General features: G+C 45.0%; 1 protein-coding gene across 1 annotated transcript in view; it reads left to right on the forward strand.

Moving 5' to 3' along the window:
- The window catches only part of ANKRD13D (ankyrin repeat domain 13D), a 455,050-nt gene that overhangs the window by 273,452 nt on the left and 163,431 nt on the right, over positions 1 to 18,167 (forward strand). The window lies entirely within an intron of this gene.

Below are 18,167 nucleotides of genomic sequence, written 5' to 3' on the forward strand. Positions count from 1 at the left end.
TCCTCCATATTCTATGGGCCCCAAAACGGGTTGCTTTTGTTTTACACCTTGTCCTGACTTTTTGCAGAGAAGTGAAGCCTTCAGTTTGACTTTACTGGCCTTTTGCTAATTGGTTTGGGGGAAACTGACTAATCCTTCAGACTGTCAGTACTGGGAAACTTTTTTCCCTTCCGTCTTTTTACTTGTTATCTGTTTGGGTAACTTTTTTCATATAGCACAAAGAATCCTTTCAATGCAGTTCAATGGGGATACTTTTGTATCACCCTAGACCTTTACCAAAGGGATTTCTGGTTACAGTTAAATGTTTACCATTTTTGCTATATTTTTAGTTGACTCATTGGGGTTTACTGTGTTTGGCTACTAACTGTGGCTGTGTCCGAAGACGGCCGTGCCACAAGAGGTTTCACTTGTTCTTTGGCCATTTTGTTCTTTGGCCTTCTCTGCTGAGGAATTCCCTTTTTATGGTCATGTATCTGCCCGGGAAAGCTTCTTTTTTCGCAGGCTAGTGCGTGCCATGTGTGTATGGTCTCAGGAATTGGGCTGGGACTGTCTGATCCCAAACCACATACTGGTGCCAGTGTCTGTAGTGTACATGCATGAGTCAGCCCCACGGTGGTCCCTGATTGGGCCATTGATGGTGTGCATGAGTGTTGCAGATCCTTTCAATGGAGGGTTGAGTTTGATCACTCACCTGAATTTAGGATAAGAGGAGTCCAGCAGCCATTCCGGCAGATCAGAAGAGTAGCCAAGTGTCCTGTGTATCTGTACAGTCGACAGAAGACCTGAGGACGAATCCTGAAGAGGCTTGCAACCATTCTTGCTACTGTCCCGGTGAAGCCCTGTTGGGGCTACCTGATCTCAAAAGACTCTTGCTGGTGCTTTGACCCTTTGAACTGGTGGGATCAACCCCTTTCGATGCCTTCTCACAAACCTGCAGCATGGAGCCTTCGAAAGTGTCCCTGGGCTACTGGGCCAGAAACGTTGGTGTTCCGAGTTTCGGCCCAGGAAGTCAGGGGGTCTACAGCTAGTCGTGCAAGTCGCCTTCCTGCCAATTTTCAGCATCCCGACATCGAGTCCTGTTCTGGAAGGCTTCCTTTGTTCATGATTGGTGAGATACCCGCTGTCGCCCGGGTGTGGGGTCTGTCGCTGGAACCGGCCATGCCCCATCTGGTACAGTGTCCTGAAGAGCCCTGCATCAGTGCCTGCTGCATTTCTTTGCTGGAAAGGGTTGCACTCAGCTCCTGGACCCAACCGGAAACTTCTTTGCACCGAGAGCTCCTGTGCATCTTCAACTGGATCCAACGGTGGGAAAACCTACCACCAATGACCCCGCTCCCATTCGACCTGCTAAATCCTTTCGGAAAATCGGGGTAAGGGCTGTGAGTACTCGCAATCCTTGCCTGTGCCCCCATCTCATCCATTTTAAAGTTTGTGAAGAACTTTGATTTATATTCCATTCCATTGTTTTTAAACATTTGTTGAAAAAGCTGGTCTAGAAGCTACGAAAAGTATTTTATTTTACCTTAAATCCATTTGAAAGACTTCTGGAACAATATGCACACCCACAGGAGCATTTCCTAACTTTGTCCCATCTTCTGAAGGTACTTTGAACCTTTGGGCACTATTCACCTTAGGGTTGGACTCCTAAAGTTAGGGCGTCTAATTCTGTAGACTGGTTATACAATTGCTTAATTACTTACATTTCCTTTCAGGTACTGGGGTCAATTGTATGCATTGTATAACCAACTGTGACTGTACATGTGTTTTATATTTAGAGTGTTGTTACCTGCTTGATTAATTTGTATAGGGTGTTTTTGGGCCTATAATAGAGTATATTTGTACTTGCCTGTCTAACTAGAATCATTGTGTATTTCACTGTGTGGACTCATTGTGTACCCAGATCCCACTCACCTCTCTTGAAACTTAGCCTTGACCACTCTCTATGACTTAGCTTTATTGGCTATAGCTAAACTCCCAGAGTGCTCTGCTCACTATAGTAAGGATGGCCTCCTAAAATCTCTCCGCCAGGCCAGATTTTAGAAATCCTTCTCAACAATTATTGATTGATGCATTGTAAGTGAACCTACTGGTGAATGTATATATTTGTGAAATATGTTTTTTGCTATTAACATTACGTGCTAGTTTAATTTCATAGTGTTTTAAAGACCTAATAAATAACTATTTTTATACTACTGTCTACGCTGAATTATTGTATGTTATTCTGAGTGAACTCTCTTAAGGCCCTAGACCACTCTCACTCACTCCTGAGACTAAGCCTTGACTGCTCTTCCACCTACCTTGTTTGGGTTTTGGCTAACCTCCCAGGGACTAACTTTGGTGGCTTCTTAAAATCTTCCACACAGGGTTGAATTTAGAAATCCATTTGAACATATTTGCAGAGGATGTTACAGTATTTTAATAATGGAAAAGGAATGGCCAGATAAGTAGATGGCAACACAAACAAGGCAACTATTAGTGATCAACAGTGTTGAATGCAGCTGGGAGATAGGAGGATGAGGATAGGAGAAAGGTGGAAGTGATGGACATTATTAATGAAGCTAACAATGTGGGTTTGTCAGCCCAGAAAAAGTAGACACCCCTCGATCGTAAGGCATTGTATTTTGTTGGCCGAAGACCAACAGCCTCATGTGTTTAGTATTACAAATATGTAGCCATAAGCTTGACTGAGTGCGGCCATTTTAGGGTGACTGAAATCGCCATTTTGTTTTCTCTAACGTTTGCTTTTTGCCTTCTGTTAAAGCTGCTTTGCTGAAATGTTATTCTGCTCCACTAGTGCATAGCACAAGGCCGCGAGAGACATGTTGAAACCTAACGCAGCAACCCAGGCAGAAATACCTGGTCTTCTCCCTCACATATCCTTGGAAGTAAGCAGAAAGGCATTCCAATCAGTACAGCAGGTGCCAGCTAGTCTCGGAAGCACAGTAGAGATGCTAGAAGCAAACATTAAATGACTTGAATTATGCTCTTCTTTGCGGCCCCCCTTCCTGAGCCCTGTAGAGCCCTGGAGAGCAAGTTGACCCCGAACACACAAATAGAAACCAGGCGATAACAAGGCCTGGAATGTGTGTCTCCCCTACGTGCAGCTTGCTTGCAAAAACATAAGCATTGTGTTCTTTAAAACAAAGACTTTTGTCTGTGGGCTCACGAAATTGCAAACTGTTACTAAATGAATGTTTGAAGGTGTCATACTCGTCACCATTGTCAGTCATCGTGCCCAATTCAAAGGAAATATATTAGGGGAGGTATTGAATGTGTCACTACTGATTGTAAGATGCTTCCTTTGTATATATGTAACTGTTGTACGATTTTCACTCTCTTGCGTCCCCCGAGGTCTGGTAGCACACACGTCGCCAGGCGTGGGACCCAGTTGGCCAACTGAGACTATTTGCTTTGCAATAAACCCTAGATTTTGGGAATACAACCTTGTGTCTGGCGTACCAATTTGTGTGTGGTGATTGTGCCTTGTTTCCATATGCGAGGGTCCCTCAGGGGCCCCTTCAAGATGGCGCCCGAATAGGGACCCTCCCCCACTTGTTCCATCGTGTACGTTGTAAGATAAGGAAGGTGGAGAGAACGGCGAGGACGGGACGATCGAGCCGGGATCAAGAGGTGTTCGGGGCACCCTGCGAAAGCGATGAGACTCCTTTGCAGATCTGCACACAACTGATCCCTGATCGACGTGCCCAGCCAGAGAACAAGGAGGCGAGGGTCCCGAAACGAGGCAGAATGAGCCAAGATACGCAGACACAATGTCATTGGTTGCATCCGTATACGGACGAATTGCGTTTTAAGAGACTATTTGACTGATCAGGTGAGTCATGCCCCGATTCAAAGTAATCCTGATATTGGTTGAGAGTTGATTTTGCAAAATCGAACACCCAGTGTAAGGTTGATTAGCCAAGGGTAAGCTTAAAACATGCCTGGGGAATTGTCCACCCTAGTGGGATTTTTCCGCTGCGGTAGACAATCTTTGGAAACTGGCCAGGTTGCGCCACCCGTGGGAATGCCGGCGTATGAGATGTATGTGAAATTTGATGTGGGAGCGATAATGTTTTGTGAGACTTGGCATAGGCAAACCAGAAAACGGGAAGATCTTCAGTGGCCGAGTCATGGGAGTTTTGAGATCACAAGAATAGAGAACTTGGAGAAAGTGTTGATGAAAAAGAAAACACGCCCTGCAGCATTTGATATCCTTAGGGACTGGAGAAGGGAAGCTATGCTTCGTTGGAGAAGTAGAGAGAAACATGCGCGCAGGCATAAGTCGAAAGCAGAGAGAGTGAAAGAAAAGGAGGAGGAGGAGTGGAATGATAGTTTGAGAAAGTCAAATAGACGTGATCAGTTGAGTATAGAAAAGATATACCCACAGCGAGAGTTGCGTTCATCAGATGAATTCATAAATAAAATATTAACTGATACAAAGCGAGGCATAAGGGAAGAGACTAAAAAGACTGCGTCAGTAACTATTGCTCAGCCCCTCCCAACTGACCAAATCTCAGCACAGCCACACACTGCACAAACAGCACCTCCCATTAGCCAGTCAGCGCCGCAACAGTCATTTCCCGTTCCCGTTGTCCCATCTCCACCTCCCTCCCTAGAGATTGTTACTGTCCCATCTGGCCCTCCTGTGATTGAACTTGAACTCGTTGAAACAGGAGAAGGGGTCGGACAAAGTGGATGCACGAGAGTGACCCATAGTGCGATCAGCAAGGAGAGAAGACGGGAGTTGCAAGAACAGGCAGAAATGTATATAAACGGGAATGATGAAACATCAACGCCAGTTTCGATGTATGACTTCAGGAGGAGCAATGAAAGACAGGTAGTGTTGGGATGCATGGGGGAATATTTAGTGGCGAGATGGAAACAGTTAATTGGAAGGCTACCGCCGCAACGGTTGTTGGATTTGTTTGTGCAGTGATTGCTGAAGGACCTGGATTTGAACGGCCCGGTCATTGAGTTTGTGTGTCTCCAAATAAGCGTGGATGTGGTCTAGTATTTTGGAATAGTGAGGGGTAAGGGAATCTGGTCTCCAGTTGGCAGGCTTGTTCTGCTCAGCCAGGCTTTCTTTGGAAGTGGTAGGAATATGCCCACCTTGGTAACAGATTGAAAAGTTCCAAGAGGATTGGGCAGGAGGAGAAGGTAAAGGGTATCTTTAAAGGAGCAAACAAAGGTTTGGCAGATTAGAGGATGGGTGCCAATTGAACTGGAGTTGTGGGGGGAAAAGTCAGTGAAAGTGGAGGACATGAAGGTGGGAGGTGGAGGAAAGAGAGGGAGGGATATGAGGCCTGATAATGTCATAGATTTAGAGATTTTAGTACAGAAGTAAAGGTCAAATTCACCCGTAGAGAGAGGAGAGTATGGAGATCAAAGATGAGATTAGTGTAGTATTCCGATATAGCCACCAAGGCAGACCTAAGTGTATGACGATTCATTGTAGTTCGATAAGGAGAGCCAGGGAATGGGGTTTGTACATTGTTTGTAGCTTGAAGCTTTATTCAGATTTGTCTTTTAGCACAGCCCAACACACAAACGCAATCACCAATGATAAAATCACATTCAATTAGCCTAAAAAATGCAATAAGACCACTAACCATAATTCCAAGGCGGATAAGACCACACTGATTGTGTAAAAGTAGAGTAAACTATACAAGCACCTTTAAAATGGATTTTAATACTTGAGAAGAGCGCAAAGCTCGCAGCCTTGAAAGGTGCATTTAAGATTTTAAAAAAGTTAATTGAACTGCAGGGGGGCGGCACAGTTTGCAGCCTCAAGAGTAGCCTATGGTGAGGTAAATCGATGCCCAACTACTTTCTTCTTAGAAGCCAGGCACAGAGAACATACCTGGCAGAGGCAAATATCACTTTCCACTCCATCGTGTTAATGAGAAACTGCATTGATTCCATCGTGGTTCTGAACCCTATGCCAAGTAAAAGAGGTAATAAATACCTATGCCATAGTTCCATTAAAGATGGGCAGAACAATGTAAAGTGGATCAGGGTCTCATCAGCTTTTTTACAGAGTGGGCAACAAGCAGTATTCTGGGCGGAACAATCCCATGTATACCTGGCAATTTGCAGTAGGCCCAGTCTAAAGCGGACCTATAAAGAACGCTCATAAGGTGGGTGTATACTATCCAGAAATTGTTTTACTCCTCAGCGAACTTGGCAAGAGGAATACAGGGCCATTTTTCAGGGCCTGCCTTTGGGACTGCAGGATCTCAAAGGCATTGCGTTTGGCGATCATCTTGAGTTCTGCTTTTAGAGAAGGGCGACACTCATTGGGATTTTCCCAAAAGTGTCTAAGGCATAGCCCACACAGCATCTTTTTTCACATGGAGGACCCAGCCCTTTGTTTTTTCACCTTCCAATTGCAAAAAATCACTCAGAGCATCTTTGTAGGGGGCCATGCTCAGGGAAGATCAAATTATAATCCAATACAGGGTTGGCCTGATGGCAACTAAGTCAGCCAGGACAGTACTTGCAATTCTAGATGTGTCAATGCGGTTGAGGCATTCTTTGACAGGAGCAGCAACTGCTTTAAGAAGATGTTCTTGATGGGGGACAACAATTTTGTGTTTGCAAAGCCCCAGATCTCTGCACCATAAAGGGCTGCAGGCAGAGCTTGCTTAACACATAATGCAAGGGCTGGGGAAATTGCCCCACTACCTTGTCCCGAAAAAAAGGACTGAATGGCCCGCTATACTTAGTTAGGCTTACCTTGGATATAAGGTGTTTGTTAGTCCACCCCCGCCCTGTCATTGAATCTGATCCCTAGGTAGTCAAAATGCCCCACTTTGTCCAGTATATGGCCGTCTACCTGAGCTGTTAAGCTCAAGTCCAAGCTCCTTACATTTTGCAGAGAATATGTTAAAGGCCACTTTCAGCCCGGCTGGAGTAGTGGCGAGAATTAGATTGTGAGATCCATGGTTGAGGGCAGGATAGAGTGAAGGAGCAGACTAGATAATGATTGTTGGAGGGAGCAATGAGTACTTGTCCAAAGTTTTGGAAGGCCTCTGCAATGGTCTGAGCCATGTGTGTAAGGAGCTCCGGGATGGTGGACATGACTTGATCGAGATGGGCAGAAAATGGGAGTCTGGTTGGAATTTGTGTAAGGCAAGTCAGGAGGGCGATGGAGTAGAGTGGAGGTGGGATAGACCAAGTGCAGTGCAGAAGGGAGTGATCTGAAGGAGAGGGATTGATGGAGGATGTTCAGAGCTGCTTAGATGAGGATTGAAGGATCAGTTGAGTGGTTTTGTTATGGAGAGTAATGTAAGGGGTCAGAAATGAGAAGCCGACACAAATTGGAAGTGTTTTCAACATCGGACATCTTTATTAAAATAAAAAGGCTGGATTAAGACCTCTCTGTCCCTATCCTGGAGAGACTTTTCCTACCTAGGAAACTAAAACTAAAGATCAGTATGTGCCTTGTCGTCAAAATTACATACTGTCCTTGTGTCCAAAACATACTAATCTGACCCTCACACTAGAAATGAACAACTACAAGTGTAAGGAAATGTTTCTGACTTAAGTTTGGCAAAATTAAACGAATTCAAGTAAATGGACACATTCAATAAACATAGTCCTTTCCAAGGAGAAATCCCTGGATCCACAGGGTGGTTCCCTTTCCCTGGATATCTCAAGAAGGATGTAAAGTGTCTTTTCCAAACAATAGTTCCTTAAGGATGGCAAAAGTCTCTTTCACACAACTTCTTTGGTTCCGTATACCTGGTTCAGGAAGTTTCCGTGCAACCAATGTATCTTGTACCAATCAGCTTTTTCTAGGTTTCTTTGTACGGAGTTCATAAGCCAAAGGGTTCTATTCACAACGAGATGTTTCACATAGGGTTCTCTTCAACCTCTTTGATATTTTAGCAGTCTACCAGATATACTTGTCCATCAGAGATCTTCATGCAAACTCTTTAGATCTCTACTTATATCCTTCCACCAGGTGTTTCAATTTTTAACAGGAAAAGGGTCTTTATTCAGTTTCACCACTTATACTTGTCAGTTTTCTTCCACTTGTTGGCTTTCTTTAGAGTCTCTAGCTTATTTGTTTGCTATACGTCACGTGAGGATAGATCAGCAACAACGTGTTCGCCTTGGAAGCAAGACGACATGAAGCAACACAGGTTCGATCCCCGGGTCCGCGCTTGGAAACCTCTGGGTATTTAAGCGCATTATAAATACGCAACTAAGAAAAGAAAAAAAATAATTGCGCAACTAAAAAAACAAACAATTCCTGTAACAGCGCCGCGATGCCCACGGTCTGTGTGAGCGCTTTACAAATGCAAAAAATGAAATAAAAAAATAAATGTGTAGTCAAAATAAGTAAGTCTCTTTCTATAATTTGTGTAGACCTACTGGTATACTCCTGTGACTGGCAGCCTTTAGTAGGTTCAGCAGATCCCCTGGTATACTCTCCTGCCGGGTAACTTCCTACAATGTTAATGGGTGTATTCAACTTCAGCTTGCCTGGTGTTTGACTGGTAGGGCTTCTTTGCATTTGATTCTTAGATCCCCTGTTGTACTCTGCTGCCAGGTATCTTTTCATAATGTCTTATTCTTCTGTATATTTCAAAAGGATTGCCTGGTGTACTCTTGCCAGGAATCCCCTTCTGGGGTCTTGCAGATCCCCTGGTATGCTTTTCTAACGGGTATACCACCCTCCCCCACAACCCAATTTCTCACTGTTTTCAACATAGTACCGTTTTATTCCTTTACTGTCTATACTTAATTGGCTTGCGGTACTACTTGTTCCAACTTTCCCCATATTGATATTATATATGGAAACTTGTTCAAGTATTGTCTTTTAACTTCATCAATATTCACCTGCTTATGATGACATTTGCTCCAACTTTCCCCATTTTGACATCTCATACATGAGGAGTTGTGCAAATTATTTTTGTATTTCATTTGTTCAGTATTCAGAATAGTTTATAATTTGCCCACATGCCTGTCGGTACACCCTGGTGTCCCCAATGGCTCTGGGCCGACTCGCCAGTGTCTGGTAGTGTTCCTGACCTGTGACACATTGCTGTAGTAAGGCTTTCACTCTGGGACAGCTTTTCCCGCTGTGCAGACCTTCTCTCAGCTCTCCTGCCTGCTCCGCATTCACCTGCCTGTAGGACCGCTGCTGCTTGACCCGACCCAGTCTCCGGTAGCTTTGCTGCTGCTGCCAGCTACCCATTGGTTTTCCCATGTTGCCTGCTATGTCTCCTGTGGCCTTACGCCATGCCGGTAGTTAATGCTTCCAAGCGGCAGCTTGGCAGCGCCTGCCTTCTTCAGCACGGTCTGCTCCCATGCTATTGCCTTCTTCCACGTTTCTGCTTCCAGCTTCTCCATTCTGCTTCTCTGATCTCCGACTCCTGTTTGAGTGAGTATGTCATTTTTACAACAAGAAGGATGTGTATAGTGACAACAAGCTATCAGGAACTTACAAATTATGAGGCTTTCTCCTTCTGAAAGGGAGGAATACTGTGTCTCTCCTGATGGTCATCGCCTTCCCCGACAGCCGTCTCCTTCCATATGATCCTCCCTCCTTAGTACCACCCCCAGGATCAGGATCATGTAGCAGCTGCCGTCCCCTGGCCATGTGGGAGGAGATTGTTGACGGGGAGTTAGTGATGACTCCACAGGCTTAATCACAGTAATCGGGGGAGCGATCTGAGGTAGAGGAGTCAAGTTGAAGACAGTGGGAATTTATGATGTTCAGGACGTTGAAGTCTCCACGGAGTATAGCTAGTGTTCTTAAAGGGTTTTTTTTTTTGCTGCTTTCCTCTGATACAGTTCTATGGGGCACTATTTCTTTTTGCTTTGTTTTGACTCCTGACATGACTATCTGGAGGTAAGTAAAGCCGCCTGCTTTACTTCAATTGATTTTTGCTCATTTTTATGGGGAGAGTGATTAGTCCATAAGAATATAAGGAAGGATAATGCTCTGGTCCTGTAAACGAGACTACACTGAGAAGCACGGGTTTGATATCCAGTCCTGTATTGTGCTTAGAGACTGTAGTCTGGATTGAAGCTCAATATAAGAAACCAATTTAATTTTGTTTTTGTCAGTGCTGAGACTGTTTCTCTTATATGGATTTCTTTTATTTTTACAACAGCACACATCACCAGTGTGGTTAGGATGCTTTGTATCCTTCTATCTTTTTCATTAGTAACTTTTAGTTTTGAAATACAATGTGTCCAAGATGGGCTGGTGGCAGGGTATATGTTCCTATTGTGTTTTGAACATTTTACTGCAATTACCGCAAATGGCGACTAAGAGTGGCTAGGTTTTTGCCTGTCTTTGACCCATATTGTTCTTTGCTTTTTTTCCTGCTGTAAGGAAGATCTGGTATCGTAAGACGGACACAAGTGACCACAGTTCAAGGGTGTTTATTGAACTTTCACAAGGGTGAAATAAACGCCTCTCTAAACCTAAATTTACAGGTGGGAGCAAGCTACGACCATCAAATAATAATGCAACCCTAGTGGAGTCTTGTCAAATTTAAAAAGGGCCAATACAAAAAATCTATTGCCAATCCTTACCACTAATTTACAAAATAAGGTGGGGTGATGTTCATGAAAAAGAAAGAAGTGCTCACAAAATAAGTCAGAATGTCCGACCTCTTGGCCTCCCTTCCCCAGGTTTTCAGCACGGGACAAGACAGTTATTTCGAGCAAAGCACACACTCTGGCTTCTGCGGCACAAGGATACAGTTCCATTTTCACAGTGCAAGACCTTCTGTGTCCAAGCCTCTTTACTTCTTGCAAGTCTCTTGACTCTGAGGGCCTGGTATACAAAACACAAAAACGTTATTTTCCTTTTCCAGCACTCAATTTGCCGGACTCCGATCCTTTTCAAACTATGTTCAGATAATTATTTCTCAGGTGACTCATGGTTCACCCTGGAGCCCCCTCAGCCCGGCTCGGATCCCTTTATTTCAGTCAATTAGTCTCCCTCACCCGTGCTCGGACCAATTGTGTTGTACTTTAAACTATGAAAGACTTTCTAATGTGCACAGGGTTTGGCTTGACCCGTTGTATGTCCACTTCGATCTCAATATTCCTTTTTCTCACACTCTGCATCAGTTGGACAAGCTAACAGAGACTTTCAAATGAGTACCCATGTGGTGCCAGACCACTCTGTGTATGGTATATTTTCTCCCAAAGTTCAATTATAAAGTTCAACTACGCCTTTCACTTTCCAATTGTATCCGCGTCGCTCTTTGCAAATGCCTCACACACTGTTCTCTTTGTACAATGTTGCCGCTTGCAACCTTGGTTCAAAACACAAACTGGCTTGGTATCACTCTCTCTGAATCACTGCCTGTACTGTCTTTTCTGATGCCGCTTTGTTGTAGCAACCAAGGGCAGTACCACAGCAGCAATCGCTTCTCCCGGCCTTGGTTATCGATGCGGGAGAGCCCCGGTTACCTCTGACACACTGTGCAGGTTTGATCAGCCTTAGTTCTTGGACTTCGGTTTCTTACTTTCCAAGGCTCACGAAAGTAAGTCTTTAGAGGTCACAGGTACTTCCCTCCTTATGACACTCTCTGGTCTCGCTGTCTTTCTCCTTGTATTAAACTGCCATCTTGGAACTGCTGTTTCCTCATGTGGTTTGCCTCACTCCGAGTGTGCTTTTGTGCTCCGCTTTTTTTCCGTGTGGGGAAGTGTGATGGAAGTCGCATGTGAAAGTGTGATGTGCCTAATAATCCATAATTGCCTGACGTTGTCTGTCCATGGTGTTGGGACATGTAGGGTATAAGGTTCTGGTGCTAGTCCGTTGTCGCTCACAGTGAACTGTCCGTGAGAAAGTGTTTGTGTCGGAAATGGTGGGGGGGGCTTTGAATTCCTAGGTATTCTACCTGATAGGATGGGGAAAAGGTGCTATTTGGAAGGGAATTCTGCTGCTCACCCTCCAGTGTTCCACTTCCACTCCCTGAGGACCCCTCGTCCAGGTGATCCTCCCACACTGGTCCACCCCCAGGAACTGGATCCAAAAGCGATGGCCATTTCCTGGCCACCTGGATGACAGATCCCCGGGGACTAGCGGGTGAGACACCTTCAGGTTTCTCACATTTCCCACTAGGGACAGAATTGCTTTATATGGAATGCCCTTTCCTGGGGAAAACTGCTGTTTTCGTGGGCTGAGTGATGGTCTGTGTGTGTGACTGGATGTGGGGCTGGGACTGCCTGGTCCCATGTCTCATCCTAGTGCCTGAATGTGTGTTGCCGGGTAGATTGTGTAGATGGTGGCTATTGATGCTTGGATAGCCACTGCTAGTTCAAATGGTGCATATCCTTATCTTTGGTGGACACAGCCAAGCTTCCTGTCCAAATCCTGGATAAAAAGTAAGTCTCCTGCAGCCATTCCAGAGATCATCGTTGGAGCCAAGACCCCTATGAAGAAGTGCAGCCACTGACGACCATCACCTGTCTCACCGGACTGTGGTGACTCCCATTGCAATCAGTCGTCTTCACTCCCCAGTGGTTTTGTCCTGAGGTCACCTGCTCTGCAGAAGTAGTCATCTTTCCTTTGAAAGTGTTCAGCTTTAAGATGCCTGGAACTGATATTCAAGCACCACGTGTTAGGGGAGTTGTCCTAAAGTCCACTAGAGGTAAGACTTCATAAACTATCCCAATGGTATACAGGTCCCAACTCTTAATATCAGTTTGTACTATTCATGGAACGTTGGTAGAGTGGCAGAGCAGTCAGTTTTGTCATAAGAGGAAGATGTGAGCTGTAGGTAAGTACACTGAACCCAGTTAGTAAAGCAGATCAAAGAAACTCACTAATATATTTATATGAAATATAGATGTATTATATTTATACAAGAAATGCCTTAAAATACATTTTATTAAACAATATACGTAGGAGTACGTTTAGATACCTTTCAAAGGCCACTGCTTATTTTGTAGTTGCTTGCGGTGACAATTGTTAGTCTGACACTATTGACAGTGCTACCGTATTGTCGGCAATATCGTGCATTCGCGCACAGACAAAGATATACAGTAATAGTATTTAGTTAACAAAACTACATGAGATGTCTTTTTTGGACAGAAAACAGTTGGTTAGTCAAACAGTAGGAGAGCTTAAGTTTTTAGAGGCAGTTAAAGCGCAAGTTAACACTTTTAAAGTCTGATCCCTAACTGGAAAAGTCAGTTTAGAGAGGAGAGGTCTCAAAGTCTCACGAAGCAGCAGAACAGTAAAAGTTCCTGTGGATACTTTCAGTCTCTATTTCAAGATGCTAGAAGAATTGACAAAACGTTGGAGACCATGTTAAAGGACTCACAAAAGGGACCCAAACTGACAGCTTGGGTCAGGGTTAAGAGTGGGCACCCTGGACACCTCTATGTGCACTCCAATGCTCTGGGGCAACTTCTTGGATCAAGGTAAGCAATACATTTTCACCTCACAGTACCTTAGGTTAGAAGAAATGTTCATGTCTGGATTCTCCTCATTGTAGCAGCGCGTTGACCCAGCCTCCTGATTCCTTGGTCTGGCGATGAAAGGCAGGACAATGGACGGGATCATTCAGCAGCATCAAGGGAGGACCTCTGGCACTGTTTGCTTCAGCTTCTCTGGTCAGTCTGCGGTTTTGGCACTTTTTCTGCAGAATCAACAAAGGGCATGATTCGCCCGCTCGATCTTTGATTCCTAGAGTCCTGCACTCTGGTGAAGGGACTTGAATGAGTCGGGTCGTCTCTCTGAAGGTTCACCTGGAGCTCAGCAAAGACTTGGAGGGGTTCAGCCTTTCAAAGACCATGCACTGCAATTGGATCAGAGGTTTCCTGGTATTCCCGTTCTGCCGCTCTGGAGAGGCACAGCAACTCAGGAGATGGCGCCGATTGTAGTTTGGCTCAGGACTGGTTGTTCCCGCCAGTCAAAGGGAAGGAGTCCTCTTCAAAGTTCCTCTGTCTCATAGAAAACTGGGTCAGGACAGCAACAGTCTTCTTCTTCTGTTACTTCAGTTTCCAGTAGTTGACTTGCCTTTCACCTCAGGAACCTCACCTTTTATTCAGTTTCAGCACACATTCCTCTGCCATTTGTCTCAGCAGTTTACAGAAAGGGACGGATGGCTGTCCAATCAGGACAGCTAGACCCCCAGTGGGAGCTGGTTCCATTCAGGCACTCAGGCAGACAAATAGCAGGGGAGTGTTAAACTCCTCCCCCACTTCCTGCCCGCCCAGATACACTTGAGCTTAGGCAGGGACCCCCAAGGGTTCCTGCCATAGGCAAAACACACACACAGACCTCCCCCTCAAAGAATGGCAAAAGAAGGGCTAACAAAGGACAACCACGCTAGAAATGGCAAAAAAAGAAAGGAGCCACCAACTTAGTACTTGGGTGACCCTATTGTGCACAACCGACTGTGAACCCAGTCTGCGGTAAAAAAATAATACAATCGTTGGTAGAACCTGTCCACTGCCACCAGCCATAACTGAAAGGTTGTCTATGTGACTAAAAAGTCACAGTAGTAGAGAGAAGCAGGATACCATATCTTCTTGGCACTCCACATAAGGTTGTCTGTGCCAATCTCTCACAGTAAATTCTTAGGAACTGGAGTTGCTCAAGGATAAAGAAAGAATGTCAAAGGAGCACCCAAAGAGTTCCTAGCAACACTGCCCATAAGGAGCTGTGTGCTGCAAAAGTAAATCACAGATGGTTTAAAAGAGATATGGCGGATGGATAGAGCTGTGGTGGGAAAGCCCCTAGAAGAAGTCCTGTGGTGCCCAAGAATGGATAGACCCCACAATATGTATGAAAGCTGGATAATAGGCCTGGTGGGGGATGTTTGGGATGCCATGGTCAAAAAAGCGGGTATTACGACCTTCCCGTCCCCGTTTACGCCCCTATTGCGCAACCCTCAGTTTACCCCAGGCATAGGGAAGGGAGAGTTCGCCAGATGGGAAGAAGCGGGTTGCCTACATGCAAGGGATATGTTGGAAGGGCAGGAAATCCGGTTGTTTTACCAATGTAAACAGGTTATCAAGTTACCTGAGGAGGATAGGCTCCGGTATGCACAGATAAGGCACTGGTTGGCAGCCGCATCTATGAAGCGCGCTATTGTCAGGGAGTTCAGAACACTCGAAAAATACTTGCTTACAAACTCAGGTGACCGCCAGATAAGCAATCTATATAGAATATTCTCCCCCCTCCCGTCCCAGTCACAATGGGCCTATATGAAGCAATGGGCAAAGGACCTGCCCTGCCCGTACTCGGAAGTGCAATGGTGGAAAGTGTGGCAGAGGATCCCGCAACTAATGAGGGGTCTTCAGATATGGGAGATGTGTATTAGGGTCATAGTACTCTGGAACCTAACCCCAGAGAAATTCAACAAGTTCTACCCCGCCATGTCCCAGACATATGGCTTGGGTGTGATGAGGTTGGTTCATGGGTGCATATTTGGTGGGCATGCCCGGTCCTGAAACCGTTGTGGGAATCGATTAATGGGGTAATGCAAATGATTTTTGGCTCAAATACGAAGAGTGAGGGGAAGCATTGCTGGGGATGGGAGATGTACTGTATATTCTCACGTCCAAATCACAGAAAAAAGCGTACATGATTGTAAGTGTTGCAGCGCTGTCCTTGATGGCCCAAACATGGAAACAAGCTGGGGCACCCACAGAACAACAATGGATAGCAAACATCTGGCACTATGTTTCATTAGAATGGGTCACGTATGTCATCTATGGGGTGTATACTAAATTGAAGGATGATTGGGACTTGGTCCTGGACTTTCTACACAAAGACTTCAGAGACCAATGGTGCCCACAGAGAATCTGGCTACTAGATATACTGTGAACAATGGTCTCCATAGCTAACCCATGGCGAAGTGAAGAGACGCTTGAGGAACCAGCAGCGAACCAGGGGCGTGGAGGGGGGAGGTGGGAGGGACGTTGGGCTGGGGGGAATATGAGGGGGCTGGGACTGTTATCGTTAAACATTGTTTAAAGGCCAATAAAAACAAAGTAAAAACAAAAGAGATGTATGTTGGAAAGTAGACTCCATAGTAAGGGTAAAACACAGAGAACAGAGTTCCAAAAGTCAGAGCCCATAACAATGAATGAGTACAAAAAGGCTCCACTCATTCAGGATAGAAAGAAAAAGGTTGTGGAGTCCAGCAAAACGTTCTGTGGGTCTTATTAGTAGAGGGGATGAAGCATATGAATGATAAATCTCCCTAACACTGCGATCAACCAAAACTAAATCCTGATGCTGAATGTGACCTATGCACCCGCAACCTCTAGGCCTCCCTCAACCAGTCCAAGCACAGAAGATTATGACGCCAAGGGTATCTGGAATATCAGCAGTGGTCTCTGGAGAAATTTAAGTTAACGGGAGTAAGTTAAAATACCTGTCCCCCCTGCTCTCCCGTTCTCCATAAGGTTACATGAGCGTGAAGTCCTGTCCCTATGTCTCCCTGTCCTGACTTAGGTCGTTGGTAACTTGATCAAGAATCCCTTCCCAGGACCTGTCCTAGAGTAGTGGGATTGAGAGTAATTTACCTGGGCTTTCCTCATCATTTTTTAAATTTTGAATCTCAATTACTATCATCATCCAATTACATAGTAAACCTACCTGAAAAGTATGACTTTGGAACGGTTTAATTTCGTGCTCAAGGCTCCAAGCCATCTTGGACCTAGTAAGGGCTAGGGAATTGTTTTATGGTTTCTCTGAAGTGTTTCTACTGGACGCTACACCTCTGAGTACTTATTGGTTATTAAATCAAATGCTTTCCATTAGCTCCAAAAGTTGAATATATACATCTGTTTTATCGTAAATGTTTGACAATATTTGCCAAAATGTTTAATTACTTAGTGTGTATTTATTTATAAGGCCTAACAAATCATTGTTTATTTTTGGGCTTACCTGTCTAACTGGGATTATTGGTGGTGGTTGTGTGGACTCATTGTAGCCCTGGAATACTCTAACCCACCTTTAAGACTGAACCTTACCGCTCTGCTAACTACCTTGATTGGGTTCGGCTAGACTTTAGTATCTTTCTTGTTCACCATAATAGGTTGGCTCCCAAAATCCACTGAGAAAGTTGATTTTGGAAGTCCATCTTAACAAATTGGTGGCAGCTGTGGGATAAGGTATTTGGCACTTAGTGTAGATTCACTGGATTGATCCCATAGTTCTTGGTACATAGAACTCCAAGCTTTAAATATTTTAGGCCTGTAAAGTTTACATTACCTATATTACAGTAAGAAGACACACACTAGTACTAGCCATCTTAACAGCTTGGATTTCAGTGGGCACCAATTCAAATAAGGGAGTGGAGGAGGGTTCAAGGCGGTGGGAAAACCAGATTAAGGGCTACAGAGATTGATATATTTATAGCAGCTTAAGGCTGGACTCATCCAGCCTCTAAGTGTCAGGCCAGGAATCAGACCCATGTTGTACTGCAACATCTAATTTCCAAGGTGAACATGTTTCCTCTAAACCATCCTTCCGACCTTTTTGATTTGAGTTATTACGGAAGGAGTATCTAGCATGGTTTCTAACCTTGGGTCTAGAGGTGGCCCAACAATTTTGAGGGCCTGGGCCTAGGTGATGCATACAAAGGGATGACCCAAAGACAGGGCGGTCCAGAGAGGGTAGGGTAGCAATGCACGACTTATTGTACCCACCATTCCCAAGGGAGGGAGGCACCTGGTGATGGTCTTCCCAAATCAATGAAGAAAGGTGCAGAGTTCTGCTCTGGCTAACCTGGCCCAATGGTGGTTGCAGCAGCAGTACACTGGTGTCCCTCTTATGTCCTTGTTAAGTTTGGTTTAAGTAATCAACATCCCATATGCCTCCACCCCCTCTCCTTTTATCTAGAAATTAGGCTGGGACAGATCCCAGCCCATAAACCGAAGGACCTGGTAGCATTCAAACCAAGACTGCCTGTCTAATGGTCAACAGCCAGCTCCCTCAGCATCAGTAACATCACCCTGGCTGGATGTGTATTTGACCAGACGGTCTTTTGTGGGAAGCAATGTTTCCCTGCAGTGTTCTCTACAAGGGAGGGAGTACTGCTACTCTATAGGCCTCATTGGGGGAGAAAGGTCTTCCTACACCAGAGCCAACAGGTCTCACTGGTGCAATCAAACCAATGTGATGGAAGCAAGTCAGTGAGGGATAAGACTTAACTCACTACATTTTAGAG

The sequence above is a fragment of the Ambystoma mexicanum genome, chromosome 12, assembly GCF_040938575.1.
Source record: "Ambystoma mexicanum isolate Mex_15411 chromosome 12, UKY_AmexF1_1, whole genome shotgun sequence".
Taxonomy (NCBI): Eukaryota; Metazoa; Chordata; class Amphibia; order Caudata; family Ambystomatidae; genus Ambystoma; species Ambystoma mexicanum.